Here is a 22982-nt window from a genome sequence, read left to right on the forward strand (position 1 = left end):
GTCAGGTTGCCCTCTAGAACAACAACAATATAAACAACGTTGAAGCTTAACTTTTGTTAACCCTTGAGAGGTTCATCTTAATAATTTGTACCGCTATAGGTTATTACACGTGTGTGTGTGTGTGTGTGTGTGTGTGTGTGTGTGTGTGTGTGTGTGTGTGTGTGTGTGTGTGTGTGTGTGCGCATGTGTGTGTGTGTGTGTGTGTGTGTGTGTGTGTGTGTTCTGGACCAAAAACACTAACATTTGTAATACATTTTCGGAATGAACTTGCAACCATATAGGCTATTAATAATTAATTAATGTCTGTGTTGGACTGCGTTTCACTGACACGTTGACGTTACTTATATAGGCTACTTATATATTATGGGCCTTATATGTACATATCTGTATCTGTACATATTTTGTATCGATGATGGTGCATCATGTTCTTGACGATCTGCTGCTGAGTGATCTGATCAGTCAGCTGATGAGTGGAATATAGTAAGAGTAGCCTACACTAGCGTTAAATGGTGCATTTTTATATATAGCGCCTTTATCCAAGGCACTTTACAGAGATGTGTGTGTGTGGTGTGGTGTGTGTGTGTGTGTGTGTGTGTGTGTGTGTGTGTGTGTGTGTGTGTGTGTGTGTGTGTGTGTGTGTGTGTGTGTGTGTGTGTGTGTGTGTGTGTGTGTGTGTGTGTGTTTTCTACTCAGCAAAAGCAAGGAGTATAGCAATAAGGGATTGGTACATTATATATTTTATAGCGTTGTGATTTCCCCGTGCACACAATATTTTATTTATTTGTCATTCACGTCACCTTCATACGTACACACACACACACACACACACACACACACACACACACACACACACACACATTAAACATGTGATGATCAGGCAGTCAAACTAGTGTTTGTGCTATTTCTGGTCTTACCCAGCTAACATGTCCATAATTATGGGCCCGACATGGGTTTTGATATGGGCTATGGGCTATGGGTTTTAACTGGGCCGTGCACCCACTTTTTACAAAGCACCCACCTGTGTTAGCCCATATGGGCTTACGTGGGTTTCTAACTGGGTCTTAGGTGGTATCCAAATGGGCCATTTGATGTCAGAACCATGTGTGCGCCACCTGTGTTTGCCTATATGGGTTTGAACCGGGATCTGATTGGGCCTTAAGTGGGTACCAGCTGGGTGAATTATATTTGACCCATGCAGGCCACACTTGTGTCCGCCCATTAAGGGCTCCAAGTGGGCCGTGCACCCACTTTTTACAAAGCACCCACCTGTGTTAGCCCATATGGGCTTACGTGGGTTTCTAACTGGGTCTTAGGTGGTATCCAAATGGGCCATTTTATGTCAGAACCATGTGTGCGCCACCTGTTTGCCTATATGGGTTTGAACCTGGATCTGAATGGGCCTTAAGTGGGTTCCAGCTGGGCGAATTATATGCGACCCATGTAGGCCAGACTTGTGTCCGCCCATTAGGGGCTCCAAGTGGGCCGTGCACCCACTTTTTACAAAGCACCCACCTGTGTTAACCCATATGGGCTTACGTGGGTTTCTAACTGGGTCTTAGGTGGTGTCCAAATGGGCCATTTTATGTCAGAACCATGTGTGCGCCACCTGTGTTTGCCTATATGGGTTTGAACCTGGATCTGAATGGGCCTTAAGTGGGTTCCAGCTGGGCGAATTATATGCGACCCATGTAGGCCAGACTTGTGTCCGCCCATTAAGGGCTCCAAGTGGGCCGTCCACCCACTTTTCACAAAGCACCCACCTGTGTTAGCCCATATGGGCTTACGTGTGTTTCTGGCTGGGTCTTACAGGGGTCCAAATGGGCCATTTTATGTCGGAACCATGTGTGCGCCACCTGTGTTTGCCTATATGAGCTTGAACTGGGATCTGAATGGGCTTCTAGCCCACTAGGCACTTTTCAGACCCATTAAGATCCCACTTCAAGTTGGTCCTGAAGGGATTTAAATTTGTTAGCAATATTGACATGAACCAGCTGTTTAACTACTGCAAACACAACTTAACCCATTGATGCCTGAGGCCGAATCTGGGAACGCCTTCTAGGGCCTGACCTAAGGTTTCTGAAAACCTTCAAATTCTGATGATTTTTTTTTAAATAGTTATGTTGCTACATGTATAGCAATAGCTGATGAGACACAGAGAGCGGGCTGGCATCAAGGGTAGAACAACGTATACGTTGCATCAGGCGTCAATGGGTTAAGATGTAAAAAGCACCTACATTTTAGCCAGTATACTTTTTACCTGGGTGAAAATACAATATTGGTGGTGAGGTGACCAGTAAAAACAGAGAAGGGCCAGTGGCGGTGGTTTGCTCTTCACCGCAGCTCGTGACGTCATGTTGTAGTACGGTGGTCACCTAACCACCGAAAATCCAGACTATGTATGAGCCTTAACACTGCCAGGTATTTATTAAGATTTTGCCCTGCGTGGTCTTAACGAAATAAATGATTTGCACTGAAATAAAATGTAAACAAATAAAAACAAAGTGCAACAGTATTGCAATTTCCTCGTAAAGGCCTATTCATAGTCTGGATTTTCGGTGGTGAGGTGACCACCACTCCGCTGGTGAGCTGACCACTGGAGCTGATGTTGTAGTTCGGTGGTCACCTCACCACCGAAAATCCAGACTATGAATAGGCCTTAACACTGCCAGGTATTTATTAAGTTTTTGCCCTGCGTGGTCTTAACGAAAGAAATGATTTGCACTGAAATAAAATGTAAACAAATAAAAACAAAGTGCAACAGTATTGCAATTTCCTCGTAAAGGCCTATTCATAGTCTGGATTTTCGGTGGTGAGGTGACCACCACTCCGGTGGTGAGCTGACCACTGGAGCTGATGTTGTAGTTCGGTGGTCACCTCACCACCGAAAATCCAGACTATGAATAGGCCTTAACACTGCCAGGTATTAATTAATATTTTGCCCTGCGTGGTCTTAACGAAAGAAATTATTTGCACTGAAATAAAATGTAAACAAATAAAAAAAAGTGCAACAGTATTGCAATTTCCTCGTAAAGGCCTATTCATAGTCTGGATTTTCGGTGGTGAGGTGACCACCACTCCGGTGGTGAGCTGACCACTGGAGCTGATGTTGTAGTTCGGTGGTCACCTCACCACCGAAAATCCAGACTATGAATAGGCCTTAACACTGCCAGGTATTAATTAATATTTTGCCCTGCGTGATCTTAACAAAATAAATGATTTGCACTGAAATAAAATGTAAACAAATGAAAACAAAGTGCAACCGTATTGCAATTTCCTCGAAACACTGCCAGGTCTTAATTATTTCACCCACAAAAACATTGAAATTGAAACATATCCCTTTATATCCCTTTAACTACATAGAAAGTTATTTTCAGAACACAATTACTTTAAAAGTACATCACAAGCTGTTGACAGGGGTGAGAGAGAGAATATCAGTGATAAGAGGGGAGCAGAGGTGGTGAAGTGAATAAGTGATTTGAACTTACAACTGTAGCCTTGAACTCTTTGTCGCCGAGCTTCAAGTTCATGGCCTGGACCTCTTCCTCAGTCTTCAGTGGGAACGTAGCTCCTTCCGGGAGCTCCAGCAGCACCACGTCCTCTTTCTGCTTCAGCACGGTGTTTAACATTTTTGAATGAACCTTCAGGGTGTACTTTACTTCCTCTAACATTTTCAACACTTGGGAGAACATTTGATGTGTGGAATTTGGCACTACACTATAAAGTTCTCAACGGGCCCAAAAATTATGGCCCGGCCCGACCCTACCCTATCTGGGTGGGCCCGAGGCTCGGCCCTACCCTAAAAATTGCCATAATGTTAAGCCCGAAGCCCAACAAAAGCCCGAAAGAAAAAAAAGAGAGAAAAAAAAGCAGCACTAAATGGCAGCGCAGCGGCGCCATGTTTCAGTGTGAAAGTGAGAACGGAGATCAGCGGATTTATCGAAATAAAGGATGTATGTAACTCACGTTAGAATAGGCTATTAATGTTCCATAACTTCCATTTCCAATCATTCTAATGGATTCCATACAGTGGTGGTGGTGACTGTGAGTAAACACGAATAGCTGCTGCAGCTCCCTCCCTTAGTTTCCTCTGAAGTGAAGTTGCTTTACGTGTAGCTATAAGTTATATATCACCATCATGGATCGTTTGGTGACGTTGATTAATAATTAGGTTTTATTCATCGCAGCCAGCTGGGTTAACGAGACTCTCAGTGCAACATGACGAAAACCTGACGCTTCTTCAGCTGTGATAATCCGATTGATTTGATAACATATTTAAGCATATGGCAACTTGGCAAGTTAACTGGTGGTTAGTAGCTCGTTTGGTGCGCAAACCAGAGGGAAACCAGCGGTAGCAAGGCACGCAAGTCTCTCACCGTTCACTGTTCTCTAGTCTACTGCCTGCGCGCGGGGCAGGCTACAATGCTGCTCTGGCCTCGTACACACATGCTGGACTGACATGATCTGTTCTGTCTGTGTTTCATGGCCGCCTCATTCTCAATGCTTTTCTAATGGAAGTCACGTGGTTTGACATGTGTGTACGAGGCCTCCGAGTCTGAAATGCCAGTGCGATGCGACCCCGTCTCCAGTCCTCCTCCTGTCACAAGTGAATCGCCTAGCGCAGCCCTCTTCATAATAAATGCATACACGTATACACAATCACATTACACAAATAACAGAATTGCTATTTTTATTATAATAACACTTAAAAAAAAAGAACAAAATTGCGGAAAATCACCGAGCCCGAGGCCCGGCCCGACTAATTAGAATATTTTTTGGGCCCGGCCCGGCCCTAAAACGTCGGGTCGGGTCGGGCTTGGTCGGGCTTGGTCGGGCCTGGTCGGGTTCGGGCAGAGTTTGAGAACTTTACTACACTAGGGCTGCTAATCAGGGGAGTTGATGTGTTTGGGGTGCTCGAAAATGGGGTTCCACTCACTGGAGTTCCATGGAGGAGGCTCTTACTCAATGGGGTGCTCGCAATCTGGCTTTCAGTGTGGTGCCTCACTGAGGTGCTAGGGGGGAGGCTCTGTCTCTGAGACACATAGTCGTCACTCCCTCTTGTTGATTTTGGTCTAACTGGGGTTTCAGTGTTGTGGCTTGTGTGTGGACCTGGAATCCCACTGGGACTGGGGGTCAGTCCTGGACTTGGGGTACCTGGATATAAAGGTAAATTTAAAGATGTTAAATTCTCTGTATATATTTTTTTGTTTTGTTTAATAATAATAAAATCAAATTCCATACTTTACATACTTTCAGAAGAAAATCTAGGAGACACACTGGAGATGCTCGTAACACTGTGGCTTTTCTTTTTTTTGGTGGGCGGGCAGCTTTGGGACGTTCGTCTGTGCATTTCACGGGGAGGTGAAGGTGGAATTGCATCCTCTTCAGCTGGTTCGGACTCTTCACTAGATTCCATTAGTCTTCGCGGTGGCCTACAGTCAGTTAAGAACACACAAGCAAACAAAAACGTAACTAAGCAGTAGTTCTCATTCTCAAAATGGGTTCCGAAATGGCTCATAACGGGACGCAATGCAAGGCTTGGTTAGCTTGTAGATGGCTACTTTCATTTGTTTTTAATTATATGAAATAGGGCATTCATTCTAGTCTAGGACCAGGCTAAGATATGTATGCACTTCATTTATGCACTTCATTTAGGAGAGAATATCTCAACTGTTCTTGGCTAATATGAACACCGCGAACAACTTGGGAACTATGGCTAATTATCTATCCGGGACGAAATACCTGAAAATGACCCCACCCTATTAAAAATGACCGCTAGTTGAAACATGGCTCTAACTTCGAAACCGTTGGAGCTACAGATATTCTGAGGTGCTCAAAATGTTCAGAATACTCATGTTTGAATACTCAATAGAGCGTCGTAGTCCCGCCCCCCTCGTGAGACCCGGAAAAGAAATCCCCATTCATTTTCCTCAGACTTTTCAGAAAGTATTTATTTAAAGACGTTTACGCCACGGACAAAGCCTACTCTTGTCGTGATAAATCATGACAATAAACACAATGTTTTGGGCCAGGGCAGGTTACAACACTTTTTTGTTGTTTTTCTTTTTTGTAATTATTTGTTTGGTCCAAAATATTGTGTTTGTTGTCATGATTTGTCACAACTCGAGTTGGCTTCGTACGATGCTTAAAAGGTCTTTAAATAAATACTTTATGAAATGTCTATGGGAAAAATGCATTGGGATTAATTTCCTGGGTCATGAAAGGGGGCAGGACTGCGACGCTCTATAGACCATATCCACACGCCCATACATCTAAACAGACAAAGTCCTATCTAATTGTATTAAGTTACATCAAACTCACAAACATTGCAGCTGTACAAAAGGCCTGAATGATGCTCTTTCTATCTGCAAAGTGTTTGTTTCATAAACATCCAACATAGACATGTTATGAGCTACTTTATGTCAATAAATTCCTTGCAGGTGATTTGTTTTCTAAGTGTCAGAGTTCGGAAGCGCTCCCTTTCAGTAACGCAGCACCCTGCTGCCTCCTGCATTGTGTGCAAATTCAAAACAGGTGGTACGCAGGGCCGTTGAGTGATTATTCAATGAGCGCTTCCAAACTCAAATACTTAGGAAGGAATTTCTTGACATAAAGTAACTCATAACATCTCTACCGGGGATTTTCATGAAACAAACACTTTGCAGATAGAAAGAGGATAATTAAAGCTTTTCGTACAGCTGCAATGTTGGTGAGTTTGACAATTTAATATAATTAGATTGGATGGACTATGTCGGTTTGGATGAATGGGTTGTCATTGGCAAATTGTGGCTAGTTTCCACCCTGCCATTAACTTATGGAAAGATGACCACCGTGTTATGGTCTATTGAGTATTCAAACATGAGTATTCTGAACATTTTGAGCACCTCAGAATAGCTGTAGCTCTAACGGTATAGAAGTTAAAGCCATGTTTCAACTAGCGGTCATTTTTAATAGGGTGGGGTCATTTCCGGGTATTTCGTCCCGGATAGATAATTAGTCATAGTTCCCAAGTTGTTCGCGGCGGTCATATTAGCCAAGAACAGTTGAGATATTCTCTCCTAAATGAAGTGCATACTGTACATTACATATCTTAGCCTGGTCCTCTACTATTCAGGAAAACTAAAAGTTGAATAATACGCTGCCCAACGACAACAATCATGATACTATTTCTAGTAATTCAAGCCGCTGCTCACGGACCGGGCCACAGCTTTGACATCACAGCACACGCACGTTCAAATGACTCCACATGGAGTCATTTGAACGTGTGCTGTGATGTCAGCACACGCAGGCCGTCTGGAGCCGATCCAGACGGCCTTTACTGCATGTCTTCCCCCCATCTCTCTCCTCATTTCCTGTCAGCCTACTGTCTGTCCCCCCATACAAAATATAAAATGAAGGTGAAAGCCACAAAAAAAAAAGCATTAAAAAAAATAATGACTCCACATTTTGCAGCACAACTGCTAAATACTCTACTACTACTAATATAATTCTGCCCTCTATGTGTTCACATACTGTACAGTTAATATAGAACACTTTTATTCAGGCACATTCCAGCCACCTTCTTTGCCCACCTTACCAACGTCATCAAAACACAACATGATTCTGACAGAGGCATATTTCAGGAGGTCACCAATTTCATCGCTGCCATGCCATGCTGTCCTTCCTCCCAGTACTTTTAAAGTTTCCACCACAACACAACTTTCTAACACAGACTTTTTTACAGTGCCATTTCAGTGACCCAGCTCAGTGGCCTTGTGGTTAGAGTGTCCGCCCTGAGACTCAGGCATGCAAACAAGCCCATGTGAAAAAGGTGACAGTGTGCAATAAAGCCGATTACCTCGTCTGACGCCTCAGGGGCATTTCCACATCTGACTGTAGATCAGATGAAGCCTCTGCCTTCTTGAGCTTCTTACGAGCCGCATCATATGTACCTTCAAAAGAAAGAACACAAAAACAGGGGAAGGGAACATTAAAGCTTTTTTTTAAGTGAACCCATTAACTTTAATAACCATTATTTTAAACTTTAGATGTTGAAAAATAGAAGATCTACAATCTCGTAGCGTGGCACCGAGTGCCACTATGAGCTTGTAGATCTGTAGATCTGCTATTTTTTATGAAGATCCTGTGAGATAAAGTAACTCATTTGCCTAAAGAATGTTAATTGTGTCTCCTTCCACATTTCACACTTTCAGAGAACAAGTCAATGGGTTAAAGCAATAGGTTATATACATTGCACAGTTGCGCACATCTTCAAACTTTACCTCTCCCCAAAAAAACTTATTTTCTTACCTATGCTACTGCCAATTGCATGTACTCTGACTTTCTCCCATGTCGAAGGATCTGGCGGAGTTTGTTGTTTCACTACGTTGCTGATTGATGTTGTGACACTCCTCGGCCAGTAACACTCCACCTCGTGAGAATTTGTGAACCAACAGGATGGGTTGATGTCCGCCATAGGAGTCCCATCGTCCGAAAACTCTTACGTGAACTCCACAATGCGGAATGTGCCGGACATGCTGAAAAGTTACTACTGGTAATTACTGGTCATGCAACTGACTGAAAGCCACATTCCCCTCTTCCAGAGGAAGCAGTATCAGTTTTTCCGTCAAGTCAGTCACTGGCACTCCATGCAGTTCTTGAGAAAGGTGTGTCACTCTTTTGATCCCAACAAGGGATGAATCAATGGGGTAATCGTAAAAGAACCCTTGTCTCTCGTAAAACTGACACACAGCGTACATAGCTCCTGATAACACCTCCACAATGTTCCTCACTACAGCAACTCTTCCCTCAATATTATAACAGTTGCTGCCATGAGAGGAGGAAATCATTTGGCCTTCATGCCTGTACTTCTTGTACTGCATACGAGCAGGTACATGTGGGAGAGTAGGACCACCTACATGTGGCTGTTTTGGCTCATTCCTCGTTTCCTTTTCTTCAAGAGAGAGACTGCGTTTTTCACCTACACGCCTTACGAGTTGTTGAACAGCACCTTGTGGCTTTCTTACTAACTTACTTAATGTGCCGAGATGATTTTCAAAAGGGAAACATGAAACACTGTCTAGGGCACCAAACCTCCTTGCATCATCAGCCAGGTGAATTAGAGAGTGGGTGTTGTACACTAGCTGGTCTGGTCCATATATCTTAGCATAGTTGTTCACATAGCATTTCAACAGTTTGTCTGCATTGTTGTCGTATAATTTCTATAAGTGAACTTACTAACTAAATCAATATGCCACTAAGTCAAGATAAGCTATTTCTTAACTAGAGCGTAAAGGCTCTCTCTCTCTCTCAAAATATAAGAGACATTTACATTTCACACGTGAAAACAAAGGGTCATTGTTTACAACCCTTTGAAGCACGGTCCCCTGGCGGGCGGAGCCATTTGCTAACCTGTAGTTTAATTCCACAGGGTAAGACTATATGTTTATATGTTAAAAGGTACGATAAAAACATAGGGTTTCGCGTCACCATGTTGGTTTTTACTCTTAAAAGGTACTATGAGACTATAAGAATTATAGGGTTCGTCACTAGGTTTAAACTGTTCTTAATTCACTCTTTCAGTTCTGTTATATTCCATTAGTGTTCAGTTTTACTTTATAGTTCCGTAACATTTCCTAACTACAAGGGTTTCCATTTTTATATACTTTTAAGGTATGATTAACCATGTTCATAAGTTGTTTACAGTTTACGTTTTAGTTTTGTTAAAGTTTCATTATAACTATCTAAAAGTTATTATCTCAGTTGAAACGGAACAGTCCTTTGTCCTCAAGTCCCGCCTCTCTCCGACCGGAAAGAGTTTTATGATTGGTCAAAAAGTCAGGAAACGCCTGCCTTGGGGTGGGGAGAGGTGGGACTAGATACAGGATATAAACAAAAACTGTAACTCATTTCGGGGTTCTGGATCCGGTTAACTCATTTTCTCGGCTCGAGTATACTGTGTGTTGTTAATCCAGGGACCACGAAGGATTTCCTTTGTCTTTGCTTTGACTGTTGGACTGCTTTTTAATACAAAATAAAGCTGCCGCTTCATAACCTCATCACATCGATATCCTGTTCTTCTCCTTGTCCACCGCCGTACGCTGAAAAGATACCGCATAGTCACAATATTGTGAACACAGAGCTGGACTGAGAAGAATTCTCATAGCTACAGACAAAAGCATGAAGTTTTTGTACCACCGCGTAGAGAGGCGGTTTTTTAAAACCACAGGGCCTGTGTACAATAAAAACTGCCTAAATTCAGTGGCCTTCCACAGTCTGAATTCACGAAGTGACCGTGGCTTTTGTGAAAAACTAATCGGGATATATTCTCTGATGGATTGCAAGTGGTTCGAAATAACCTCGATGGTGGATGATGCAAGCCGACACTTTAAAGGCCCCTGGATCCACAGACTAATAAGTCTCCTGACATTTCCCAAACAAACTAAGTGCATGTAATCCAGGACAAAGCATGACACCATCCCTATGCCAAGCTCTTGAAGTGGTGAAACACTATGATGATGTCCTTCATCGCATCCACTTTCAAATGTTGCATCTGTTCTTAGTGGTTCTGTTAAATCAGGATAAACAACCTTACTATTTAGGTAAACCCCGTGCACTACACAGCGCTCACAGGCACTGTAACCTGTATGACCTTTGATACATTTCAAGAAGGCACGGGCAGGTGCATCACAGATGAAGGCATCTGGAAGAGCGACATTATAATGTTTTCCATTGTAATCTAAACTCTCACGAGTTAACTGCTTCAAGTCCTGAATAAAATCCTTCAAATATTCACCAGCAGAAGGAGGCTTTGAGGGGCCTGCATACATACCAATGATAAATACATTAGATCTCGGAATTTCTTTGATCTTTGCCAAAATAGGCCATAAGTCATTTTTAGAGCTTTTAGAGAGGGACAAGCCATCAATGTTAACACGGAGGGTTAGAGTGTCTACTGCAGGAGGTGATTCACGAGACAGCTCTGAAATAATTGCATTTGAGACTCCAAAATAGTAGTAGCTTCCATTTCCCATCTCTTTGACCTCACAGGTTTGTACAGTTGACAACAGGGTCCTTGGATCTTTGGGTAAGTCCAGGCCACACTGCCTTAAAATAGTTAATAGTTCTGACAAGGCACTATGTGAAATATTGCGTTTTGCCGCCCAATTGGCCAATTTACATTTAACCTCACTGCAAGGATCAGAACCTTCAACAATTGCTTCACTGTGGTCAACAAAAACCATCTCAGCACCAGATTCTTGTTCCTCGGAATCTGCGCCTTTCCTCAGAATCTGATTCCCATTGCTCGAAATCTACTATTTGGGGCCCGTCCTCATAATCTGACTCTTGCAGGTCCCTTTCCTCGTAATCTGATATTTGGCGCCTTTCCTCGAAATCTACTATTTGAGGCCACAAATCTGTAACAGAAGAATTTAAACGTAAGGGAAATGTTCACACTTGACTACATACTACTTTTTTTCTTTTTCCTGGATTTCCAGGGCAGCCGTTTAACCACTAAAGCCTTATTTTTATACTTAAGACAAAACAGCAGATCTACAACCTCAACACATTGAACGTTTGCCTATAAACAATGAGCGATAGGGACATGAGTGGACATGGAAGTGTGCATTTCACCATTATATCACTGCTAGAAGGTAGCCCGATGAGTGTAATGACCATTTAGAGCAGGGGTGCCCGTTGTCCAGATTGTATTTCCTCTCTTCATAACTACCTTTTAACCCATGTTGACTTGAGGACGCATCTGTGTCACCATTATATCTTTTAACCACTTTTACCATTTTAAAGTGGGGTCGCTCCCTCCAATAGGCTATCAAGTCTGTGCCAAATTCTGCCGAAAAAAGCAGCCACTGGCTGTGGATCAAAAGGAAGGACAACCACTGGGCATAGAGACCATTGGTATATGGTCAGGCTTAGGCCTGACTCAGGGAGAAGGACGCCCCTGCCATGCAGTCCAGTGGTGAATATGGAGGATATGGAATGGAGGGGGGGTGTACCTGGGATGACCACTGGGCGAAAAGAGCAAGAATCCCTAATTTCCGGTTTTAGGATTCTTCTAGAATACGGACATTTCTTATGCATATCCTGAGTTTTGTTGATATTCGGCATATTATGTAAAATATGAACTCAATATACACCCTGGAACAATATAGTGTACTAAGATATGAGCGTAATTTTATTTTTGTCATGTTTGTGTTCCGAAAATGACCTGAGGGCGAAAATAGCAAGAATCCCTAATTTCCGGTTTTATGATTCTTCTAGAATACAAACATTTCTGATGCATATCCTGAGTTTGTTGAAATGCGGCATATTATGTAAAATATTAACTCAATATACACCCTGGAACAATATATTGTACTAAGATATGAGCGTAATTTTATTCTTGTCATGTTTGTGTTCCGAAAATGACCTGAGGGCGAAAATAGCAAGAATCCCTAATTTCCGGTTTTAAGATTCTTCTAGAATACGAACATTTCTGATGCATATCCTGAGTTTGTTGAAATGCGGCATATTATGTAAAATATGAACTCAATATACACCCTGGAACAATATATTGTACTAGGATATGAGCGTAATTTTATTTTTGTCATGTATGTGTTCCGAAAATGACCTGAGGGCGAAAATAGCAAGAATCCCTAATTTCCGGTTTTAAGATTCTTCTAGAATACGAACATTTCTGATGCATATCCTGAGTTTGTTGAAAGCTTGTAGATCGGCGCCGCAGATTTTCCTGTCCCACACTCAATAACCCTTGGCAGCCAGTCGTTATATATCTAGACAGACAGACAGACAGACAGACAGACAGACAGACAGACAGACAGACATTTTCAAACCCCTCTGGACAGGTGGGAGACTGGGATGTCATATTATGATGGTGCCATTTACCAAAACACAGACAGGCACCATGCACATTTTGTATGTGCCTGTAAATTATTTTGTAGTCCACTTCCAACTCTGTGTGGTCGATCATACGTCGATCTAACTACAGACAAATGAGCTGCAATGTTTTGGGAAGAATGTCCTGGAAGACAGTTGAAAGATGAATTAATATGCCAAGTGAAGTCATGTGAATCCTCAATGCCATTTGGGTCATGGTGTCATGAGTGACCTCCCACTTTGAGCCACAAATGGCGAGGGAACTGTGCAGTTTACGTCATTTGACCAGTACAGTCCTCCTAATACCCTTTCACTTGCCATTCCTTATTATTTTAATAGAAACCCTTAAATGCTGCACACTGGTATTGGTGGCAGTGCACCAGCTGAGCTTTCTGAAATTTGTCTATATAGCAGCTAGTCAGCTTTTGGTCATCATTTCTCACCAGCTTTTTTAAACAGTAGGCATATGACTAGAATGGTTATACATAATGGAGATTAACGGAAGTCACACACACACACACACACACACACACACACACACACACACACACACACACACACACACACACACACACACACACACACAGTCAGACTTGCCTGATCAACAAAAGGTCCTAGGAATCTAAAAAATTGAACAGCAGCTGCTTAATGTTCCAGTATGTCTACAACACCAAGCATATCAGATTCAGCGTCAAAAAGTAAGTCAGAACAAGTGTCTTTTACCTGAAACAATTTATTTTATTTTTTAATCGGCGCAGTCCGAATGTCGTCTAGTCTTCATGGTCGACGTACTTAGAAGTGTCTGAGAGACACTTGAAAAGCCTCTTGGGTGACCGTTGACCTTTAGGAGTGTCCATTTTTGAGGAGACCTATATAATTTCTCGTTACTCTCGGCGAGCCAAATTGCATAATGTGCATAGCCTACTGTACAGATTAGGCAAGCAGGGCTCAGAGCATTATTGGTTGAATTTGGTTCCCAGTCCCTGTTGGCTCATTGAAGTCAGTCAGAAGGAGATAAAATATGTCCTCTGCATGCTCATGAATGACTAAGACCCCTGCACATTCTGTATCCAGCCGGTTGACAGGTCACTGAAGTCATGCCTGTGTGCCGTAAACCCCTTCAAACTGTTAAAGAGCTTCTACAGTTGGTGAAGAAGCCTGCATGCAGTGGCGGAACAACATTGGGCCGGGCCGGGCCGGGGGGTGAGACAGCACGACCGGGCCTCACCGAACATGACCCCCCCCCCCCCCCCCAACGGGAAAAAAAAACATTTACGCTAACAGTTGCTGCTAATTTGAGCAGGCGTGCATGGACGAGAGAGGAGTTATGTGTGTGAGGAGATGATCAGTCACACAGATAGAGGGAAAGTGTTATATTTTGCCTGTTATTTATGCTATATATTATTGATCGCGTCTGTGTCTGTGACATTGCGCAGCAGTGCACACACATGAGAGAGAGAGAGAGAGAGAGAGAGAGAGAGAGAGAGAGAGAGAGACGTAGAGAGAGAGAGAGAGAGAGACGTAGAGAGAGAGAGGTGCTGCGTGTTAAAAAAATAAATAGGCTATACTACTCGACATCTTTGTGTTCTGTTTCACTTAAATCACCTTATTGCTGAGTGATCGCACACAGGGAAAAGCAACAAGAAGGAGAAGGGGTTTAGAATCGAAACAGTCCGCTGTGGAGAAAAGGAAGTCCACACATATGCAATCACACAGAGTGATTATATTAGCCTACTAATGAGTGACAGGTCTTGCCACTTTTGTAGCCCTGGCTGGACGGCTTACAGTGACTCTCTCGGCAGCGCAGTACATTCTCATCAGACAGACATGATATTTTGTTAAAGTGTAGGCTATTATAGGCTAAATAAGCTCTGTATCTGGTTAATTCAAGATTCAAGATTGCTTGATTTGTCATTATTTAATTCCAACTGCAGCAGCAGAAAAAAACGAAATTGCGATGTGCTGAGTGCACGGGCCGCAGCAGCATGGGTCGCGCGCGCAGCTCGCGCTGCCACAAACTTCTCTTTACATCAGAGAAAAAAAGAAAGCGACCGGCGACTTCTTCAGAAGCAAGAGGAGTTAGTTAGTTAATTGCGGGAGCCTGGGATTCGCGGGGGCCCGATGGTTTTATCAGTCGTGAGTGACTGTGTAAAAAATCGTCCATCGATCATCTGACAGTCCGGACCCTCAGGAGGTCCGGGCCGGGGTGTGACCACCCCCCCTACACCCCCGGTAGCTCCCCGCTGCCTGCATGTATGGGCTGAGCCGCTGAGGTGGACTCGGGAAACCGTGATGTTTCAATCATTAGGCCCACTGGCAGAGCCTGACCAGAGCCTTTTTGTGGTGGTTCTGGAAAACCATGGGTCCGACTGACTCGATACCGGGCACTGCCCTCCCTGTGGGGGTGTGGAACGCAATAACGCATGTGTCAAATTTGAAGTCGGTGGGCCGGTTCTCGAGCTACGTGCATTACAACCGTACACACACACACACACACACACACACACACACACACACACACCACACCACACCACAACACAACACAACACACACACACGCACGCACGCACACAATTCTCTCTAATTAATTAGGAAAATCGAACAAAATAACACATTCTTCTACATTCTCTAATTGTGTAAATATTTTGTTTAAATGCAATGTGATAGTGTAACATGAAAGTCTAGTATGGCCATCTCCAATGACCAATAGAGTGAGAGCAAAATTCCAGAAGAATTTCTATTGGAGTAATACAGCAAGGCCACGCCTACTATGCCTAGATTTTTTGAATCTGAAGAAGGCGCCATTTTCTCCGAACGCAGCTAAAGAAGACAGCAGTACACTACACGGGCAAGTAACACGGCACTTCTCCTCAGTCCTCATCGGCACCGCGCTACTATACTGGACTTCATTTTATTTAAACCTTTTCTTCACTTTGATGGATAAAATACCAGGTAAGATTATTATTGGTTAACTTAGTAAATGGCAATGTTTGTAACTGATTTGGAACATTACAGCTTCCAGGCCAGCTGGCCAGTGGCCACAAGTTACTACTTGGATGTTAGCATGTTGGCTAACGCTACGTTAGCAGGCACACTATTGATTAAACAACCTTTTAATTAATAGCATAACGTATTAACGCAATGTACGTCGGTGCAACACGAGTATTACATTATGAACAGTATTGCTATCATGTTTATTCATTAATGTTGTACCAGGTAATGTAATTTAATGTAACCACTGTAGTGAGTGTAGTCCGTGAACATGCTTGCTTGGTCATAAAACTATCCAAACAAACGGACATCGATATCGATTATAGATCTTTAACTCTTGACCCATATAGATATTTCTTTAACTCATGAGGTTTAATTTTACACAATAATTAAATTATTGTTAAACATCTGCATTACTTCATTTACAATTATACATCATAATTAGAGAATGTAGAATTATTTTTGATCAATGGGTTGGGTCTGAGAGGCTAAATCTCATGAAATGGTGGTCCAGGGCTCAAAAGCTGAAAGAATAATGGGCCTTGATATGAAATGGGTTGAAGACCACTGCCCTATATCGTCATAGTAACTCTTATTATTTATTTGTTTTAAAGGATGTAGGCTGTAAGGGTCACATTTGCTACGACGGGCAACTGACCTTCAAATCATTTTTGGAGTCTGGTGAGTGAAACAAATTTCACAATGGCTATGGCATGCCCTATGCATAGGGCCTATGCAACTGGGAGTCATATGTTTCTATATTAATGGTGCTTTTTTTACCCATAGAATTATATGTATTTTGACTGCAGACCCCCATCTATAAATATGTTCCAGAGACCTTGAGAAAGATTTGAGTTAGAAATGTTGCTTTAAAAAATAATATATATAATTATATATATTCAAAATTTTGCACAAATGTTAATGATTTTTCTAAAATGGCAGGTCTACAAGCTCACAGCACTCAGTGGTGCGCTATGATCTTATATATATATTTATATATATCTGCTAATTTTGAAAAGCTATATTTTGAATAGCTAAAGTTTAAAATAATGGTTAAAGTGGTTCAAATCTAAAGTGACATAGATGTGTGACCTTTAATAAAAATCTAATAAATTGCACAACAGATTTATGTGGCAGTGCGACCCAAGTTGCTGCGGCCCGTGCACTCTCAGCACAATGACAAAGTCTGATTCTGATCAATCTTGTTTTGTCTTCAGTTTCCAGGAAATTTTAAATTCCTATTTTGGATTTAAAAGTCTATGATGACTTGAACACGGAAGTTGATGAGGAGGCGTTTGAGTTTCTTGTAAAGAAACCAGACCTGGGTGCGTTTAGGCCCAGATCCTGAAGGTGAGTTATTTACTAATTAATTTGGAGTCTTGTAATCCACACAGTCCTGGCTAACCTAAAATGTCATGTATTTTTGTACTTCAGAATGCTCTGATGTACAAAAAGTGTCTTTTCACATCACACTTGTCACAAACGATCCCCTCTCACATGTTATTATTATCACCTGTTATGTCAACATGGCTAGATCCAGTGAGCCCCACTCCAAGCCCCTCTATTGCCAGCTGCAGCAGCTCCAGTGCAGAAAATGGAGACTCTGATGACACCATAATTTTGCAGCCGAGTCCTGCGCAAAGCAACAGAGCTGACCAGACTCGTCTCGCTCAGGTAAGCTTTGCAGATGACTGTTTGAAATTGGTGATGATTGAATTGAAGATGATGATTCTGATAATCAAATAGCCAAGTACAATTGCGGAGAAAAGGGGGGATGGTGGCCACTCTCATGCCAGTTGCCCGTTTCTCTAGCCTCCGCACCCACCTGAGCGAGGAAATATTGTCTCTCAGCTGAGCAACTGAGTCGCGGGATGGGAGCATGGTTTACATTTTTGTCACTGTAACTATACTTTGCCACCAAATGTAGGGCCTGTTGCGCCAGTGCTTAAAAATATTACTGTCTATCACTGTGCCCCCCCCCCTGTTTGTCTCCTCCCACTTAGATGATTGAAAGGATTCTGAAGGACAAACCGGGAGGGGAGAGGATCATGAACGAGTATGCTCGGACCAAAAGCATTACAGATGTTAGGAGACGTGACCTGGTGAAGATACTTGTGGCACACATGGCGAGTGAACATGGGTATGTTCACTGCATATAAACATAAGCACCCAATATACTTTTTTTGTTTTACTTGTTGCAGACCAAGAGCCTTCCTTTTGCAGAAGGCATCGGCACAAATATACTTTTGTTTGGATCTCGTTTGTGTGTGTGTCCATGCACTATAGGACGAGTCCTTCAAGGCGTAACAAAGAGGAATATGCATTATGCAAAGATATCACTGCATTGTCCCCTTATCTGGCAGACCCCCAGGGCAATTTGAGCTATGCAAGTAGATAAAACAAGTCCAAACTCTTTACTCCTCACTTCTGGTTGCTCAAAATAGGACTGTTTTCAACTAAATATTATTTAACATTTCTGTATGCTGAGCTTTCTCCTAGTTCAGCACTGCAGATGTCAGACCTTTTGACCTTGATTTTAGCAAGTCTCCATGAAGGGCATGTTAAATTAATTTTTAATGTGTGCAATGCATTTTTGCTACAGTGGTGGCAAATAAACAAGAGTGGCCCTCTGGTGTTATTTTAGTAATTTCATTTATAAACAAAAGAAACCTGAGTAATTCCATAAATTAGGAGATAAGTGTTTATAAAGTAGTGAAAGTAGCCGATCTACAAGCTCACAACGCGGCATGACATGCGGTGAGCTTGAAGATGTTTTGTTTTCACTAGTTTGGTTCCTGGGCAAACATCTAGATGCATCCTTATAGTAAATATCACTGGAAAGTATTGCAGTAGTAGGAGTGGTTTCAACACTGTTACAGGTGGACCAGATGCTGGCGACAGATCCCCCTTCAGTGAGGAAAACCAGCTAACCACAGAAACCCAGTGTCGTGAGGCCATCGCACTGATGAAGCATACAACTGATGAAGCAATCATCAAGGAGAAGATGAAACAGACATTCACCCATCGCCAAGCAATGGTTCATGGTCCAGTGAAGTCCTCTGAAATATTCACCACCTTTCCAAGATTTCTTGACATCGCAGGAATGGTATGTGGCTCTTTAACTGACTTGCCTTAAAGTAAAACTGAAATGAAAAATAACTAAACAGATAACATCCCTGGTGTTTTTTTCAACCATGTTGTCGTCTGAATTCCATCTGCAGATAGAGCAGTATTTCAGGCTGATGTTTGGTGATGACATCTCTGCAAAGTTCTTGGAGGTGGCCCACTTTCTACATGCAGAAAGTCCTGAAAGAAAGCCGTGGGCTCACCCAGACATCCGACCTTCAAGATCTGCTTCATAACGCTGAATCCACAATGGAACAACTGGAAAATGGTACGCTGGAATTAAAGGAATATGGAAGAGTTTGGTTTTGAAACCAAAGTGTAAACCGATTTTAATAAAAATTGTATTTGTGAATTTTCTTGTATTTTCAGGATGGGACAGTGAGATGTCGTCCATCTTGCTCATGATCCACCTCATGCCACCTTCACCACAAGGCAAAAACAAGAGACCCGGAAAGCTATCGGCCAGACAGGCCATTGACCACCTGGTGAAGTTCATCAAGGTCAGCTTCAGACTCCAGCCCATAGCATTTAACGTAGCACTTGCATATAAAAATATATATATTTTAACTGAATAGTTGCTTGGTCTTCTACCCATGTTTTTCTTACATTACTAGTTCTATCAATGTATTACCTTGCTTATTGTAAATCGCTGAGCATCTTGCATTTTGTGCCAATAAGTGATTCTGGTGGATATCCCATAACAGTTGGGCTCTAAACTGTTTGCAAACCGTGACTAATATTAATAGCGAGACTAATTAATTTCTCTTGTCGTCACAGACTGGGATCAGTGTCGAGGGGCATCTGGACAGCATCACAGAGAGCCTTCAACCCTATCTACTTGCTGTGGGGACCCAGAAGAGTGCGATACACAAATACTTCGTTGTGATTGACAAACACGCAATCCCTTGTAAGTCACCAGATTCTATTGCCTATTATATCAAGATAGGTTGGATTCATTGAAAACACCGTCCTTGGTTCTGGTGACTGATATTATCCTAATACGTATGGAGCTGTGTTTTTTTTCTCCAATTTCTTTTCATTGATTTGATTTGATTTCCCCCAAAAAACGGATGTTGTCAATTATTAATCTAACATGGTTAAAATAGAGTAATTGGTAGTGGATAAATTACTGATAAGTGTCTGATAACAGTAATATAGGCTAAAATGTGTAATTTACCTATCACATTATGTAGACAGCAGTTAGTTTACTTATAGTATCACTGTACAGATTATACTCTTGGCTCTTAGAAATAGTCATTGATGATCAAAAGTAAATATGTATTTATGAGTTTTCTAGTTTACTGTAAATTGCTCTGGATTAAGTGTCCTAAATGTCTCAATTTGAAAATTGCTGAATCAAGAAGTCTGGGTTTCTATTTTATGCCTGAGTAAATGTTAAAATGACCCCTAGCATAGCATGTTTTTTTGATTGCTTTAAAAGTCTAACCTGCTCTTTCCCATTATGTTTACCCAGCTCTACAAAAAGAGAAAAGAGGTGGGAGAGACGTTCCTCAGTGTGGCGGACCTGATCCACCTAAAAGGAGCTGACGCCAACTTACGGCTCTACATAAAGGAAGCCCAGCAGGAGGGTGAAGAGAAAGAGACTGTAGGAGGAGGGAGTGACAGAGGGTGTGTGTGTGTGTGTGTGTGTGTGTGTGTGTGTGAGTGTGTGAGCCCTATATCTTGCACCACCCCTTATCCCTAAACTTATTTGCCATTTTTAACTATTTTAAAATAGTACAAATAGCCCATCTACTGACAAGCTAACAATGTGTCGATGTAGATGTAGCTAGTTGAACTATTTTTAAATGTTTTAAAATAGTAAAAAATGGCAAATAAGTTTAGGGATAAGGGGTGGTGGCGCAAGATGGAGCCCAAAGAGTCTGAGTGAGGTTTCCCCTCCTGCACTCCATGCCCTCCCTGACTTGTGTGTGAGACTGTTGACCTTGTTCAGGAGAGACTTCTTTGGACCAAAAACCTCTGTGCGAGGGCACATGTCCACCACGCCAGAGTGTGGTATGTATCGATCAGCTTCTCAGGACCCACCCTGTCGTTTTTATTGTTTTATTCACCCTCTCAGCTACTCAGGGACCCATCCTGTCGTTTTATTTTATTTCTTATGTGAAAAAAGGTTGTTCAGTTTGACCCACCAGTTTTAGATATATGGCTTATAGAGTAATGTCTTGCAGAGAAACGGCAAGTTGAGAAAACAGGCTTGGAAGGTTCACTTCTGTGGATTCTAACTAATGTTAGAACCTATTTACATGTTTAAGCATTTATTTCTGCATGTCTTCTGTGGACTCTTAACATTACACCTAGCTACATGTTTAAGCATTTCATATTTACATGTCTTCTGTGGATTCTAACGTTACACCTAGCTGTACATGTTTAAGCATTTATTTCGTATGTATGTGTTCTGTGGACTCTTAACATTGCACCTGCTACATGTTTAAGCATGTCATATGTGCATGTGTTTTGGATAATAATAATAATAAAAAAAAATGTTTCTCCTGACCTGACCAATTAGTTGTGAGCCTTTTTTGATGATATTTGGTGTACAGGAAAAAGGAGCTGTACTGGGCCTAGTATAAAGTTTTGGGTACATACTGATCAATTTGTGTGTGGTATATGGTCATATTCTGACAGGATACAATTAGTGTTTGGACTTGGGACATGGTTACAGGTCATATTCAGATCATATTCTGACACGAGATACAACTAGTGTTTGGACTTGGGACATGGTTACAGGTCATATTCAGATCATATTCTGACACAAGATACAACTAGTGTTTGGACTTGGGACATGGTTACAGGTCATATTCAGATCATATTCTGACACGAGATACAACTAGTGTTTGGACTTGGGACATGGTTACAGGTCATATTCAGATCATATTCTGACACGAGATACAACTAGTGTTTGGACTTGGGACATGGTTACAGGTCATATTCAGATCATATTCTGACACAAGATACAACTAGTGTTTGGACTTGGGACATGGTTACAGGTCATATTCAGATCATATTCTGACACAAGATACAACTAGTGTTTGGATTTGGGACATGGTTACAGGTCATATCCGGACAAAATTGCACCTGGTGTTAGGACTTGAAATATGGATAGTGGACATATCTTGACATTGCCTATGACATGTATATTGGATCCAATTTACTCCAAATTCTACAAGAATAAAGTGGTCCCAATCCTGAGTTTGAATATTCTCCGAACATGAAATCTATTATGTCAAGAATCCGGAGAGTATCCATATGGATATCACCAGATTTGAATCATATCTGGTAATATTCGGGCAACGGATTCTAGGGATTCTTGCTCTTTTCGCCCAGTGGACAGGCACACCGTTGAGCCCTCTGGAAACGTAGTGGGCTAACATCAATGAAACAGTTGATGAAGCAGTTGATGAAGCATGGTGCCCAATAGCCCCTTTCGGGACCCTCCGTTACCTTTTCTGAAGTTTGGACGACGGTACCCTAGGGTCCCTGATAGCTTATTCCACTCTCCATAGGATGCAGATTTACCTAGTCTCTGTTCACGGAGTGATGTGCCGTTGCTTGAGTGTTGGTGAGATGTTTCAAAGATGCATAACACAGCTATAGGAGACCACCGCAACGTGTGCGAAGCAGCATTAACCACCGTTGCCGTTAAGTATTTTTAATCTTTTTTAAAAGTTTTGCTTCTCTGAAATTATCTCTTCCTCATTTCCCATGTCCCGCTTCCCACGACACAACAGCGTTATAAACATCCTGCATGTACGTGGTCGGCCAATCAGAGGCAGTAACTAGGACGTGCAGCTAGCCAGTCGCCGCTCGGGAGGCGGTACAATGGGAAGTCAACAAGGAAGTCAAGGAAGAGAGAGGAGAGAGAATTTCAGCGAAGCAAAACGGCGGTTAACGCCGCTTCGCACACGTTGCGGCTGTCTCCTAAAGCTGTGTTATGCATCTTTGAAACATCACCAACACTCAAGCGACGGCACATCA

At 42.3% G+C, this 22982-nt stretch overlaps 2 long non-coding RNA genes across 2 annotated transcripts; both read left to right on the plus strand.

The window, feature by feature from the left end:
* Positions 1-17089: 17089 nt before the first annotated feature.
* On the plus strand, positions 17090-18247 carry LOC310864635. The gene is made up of 4 exons (XR_014569750.1): positions 17090-17210; positions 17395-17534; positions 17864-18000; positions 18147-18247. It is a non-coding gene; the product is annotated as an uncharacterized lncRNA (long non-coding RNA).
* Positions 18248-18741: 494 nt separating this feature from the next.
* Positions 18742-19906, plus strand: LOC310864295. The gene is made up of 4 exons (XR_014569730.1): positions 18742-18966; positions 19082-19254; positions 19356-19486; positions 19764-19906. It is a non-coding gene; the product is annotated as an uncharacterized lncRNA (long non-coding RNA).
* Positions 19907-22982: the final 3076 nt, after the last annotated feature.

The sequence above is a fragment of the Protomyctophum parallelum genome (assembly GCF_964188405.1).
Source record: "Protomyctophum parallelum genome assembly, chromosome: 9".
NCBI lineage: Eukaryota > Metazoa > Chordata > Actinopteri > Myctophiformes > Myctophidae > Protomyctophum > Protomyctophum parallelum.